Here is a 1,571-nt window from a genome sequence, read left to right as displayed (position 1 = left end):
GTTGCCACGTTACAGTAAGACATCTCTAATGTCAACAAGCGTCAGGGTAGCAAGACCTGACCCTCAGTGCTCACCAACATCTAAAACTATGTACTCTAGAGCTTTAGAGCGATCAGTGCAAGTTGAGGAAAGGAACTGGGGAATTTTCAAAATCATTCCAAAGACGTGTCAAATAATATAAAAGTTACAAGAATATAAAACTACAAAAATATCTATCTATCTATATCTACCTAACTATCTATCCATCTCTCTCTCTCTCTCTCTCTCTCTCTCTCTCTCTCTCTCTCTTTATATATTGTTACGCTGTTCGCCTTTCCGTTCCCACGGATGCAGCCGTTACAGCTGGGCTAGGGGGATTATGTAGTATGTATCCGTGTCATTCGCGGAGTTTAAATTAGCGAGTGTTACAAGTTCTTTTGTTTCTTTCGTTCCTGCCACTGAGGGCAATTTTATTTCATACCATGCTGAGTATGCATTTGATTATTTTGATTGTCTTGTGTGAGCTACAAGTATATTTAATAATGTTTTGCTTGCATTAGAAGTACCAGTTTATTGTAGAGAGAGAGGGGCACGAATATAAGTTCTTATTAATTAATTTGATTCATGCGTTCGCGCTTGGCCGTGCACGAGCCTTGATCAGGGGCAGTATCTTCCCAGCCAGCTTTAGTATCGGGTGTTTGTACACTCTCTCTCTCTCTCCCCAGTTATTTTTATGCCGAGCTGGCGTTTTCATTTAAGTTTATTTTTATTCTTTTTGTTGCTGACTGAGGAAAGTAGTTATTTTATTTTGTTTTGTGACCTTGTTGTCTTTGGAGGGCCAGTCTGGCTCACCGTAGTTTCTCGCTGCCTTAATTAACGTTCCCCCCAACACACGTACATACACACACACCCCTAACCCCTACACTGTTTAATCCCATCTCTTTGCACAAGGCTAGTGAGAACTATCGTGAGACATTAACTGCGTTCCCCCTTGGACACGGGTTAAGTAGAAGTCGTCACCACCGGAAGTAAGTGGGAGGTGTTCCTGTATACTGTCTCGGGCGGTATTACTTCCGGTAGTGACGATAGTAGGCTAGATCTATAGGTAGGCTGTTCCGTTTTATTATCAAAGTACAGAGTGTTGCGTTCTTAAGTAAGTACCTTTCCTTTGCGCAGTTTTTCTCTAGTTTGCGGAGTGTCAGTGCCGGGGTCTGCGTTATTTTTGCAACGCAGTGGAGGCCGATCATCTAAGGCTGACTTGTTGTCTTGTTTGTAATAGCCCCGAGCTGGCGCCACCGTAACAGTGGCGACCTCGCATCAGGATATCCTAACAGTGCCTTTTTCTTGCTAGGATATCGTTACCTTGGCGTTCTCTGTGCTTTGAGGTGAAGTTGATGTGTTTATAGTTTCTCAGTCAGCATTAGTATTTCATTATTCAGTACTGCCATTGATTTGTCGCCATGGAGTCACGCGTGTCTACACCAGATCGCGTACGTGCTGAGTCACCTGTGGATATGGAAAATATGGAACAACGAGAGGCACATAGCAAAGGTACTCCCGTGTGAGCCCTGAGTTTGACTATGGTGCTGAGT

This window comes from Coenobita brevimanus, chromosome 6 (assembly GCF_032717465.1).
Source record: "Coenobita brevimanus isolate Jiangsu-jjx chromosome 6, ASM3271746v2, whole genome shotgun sequence".
Lineage (NCBI taxonomy): Eukaryota > Metazoa > Arthropoda > Malacostraca > Decapoda > Coenobitidae > Coenobita > Coenobita brevimanus.
Note: the sequence above shows the minus strand (reverse complement) of the source record.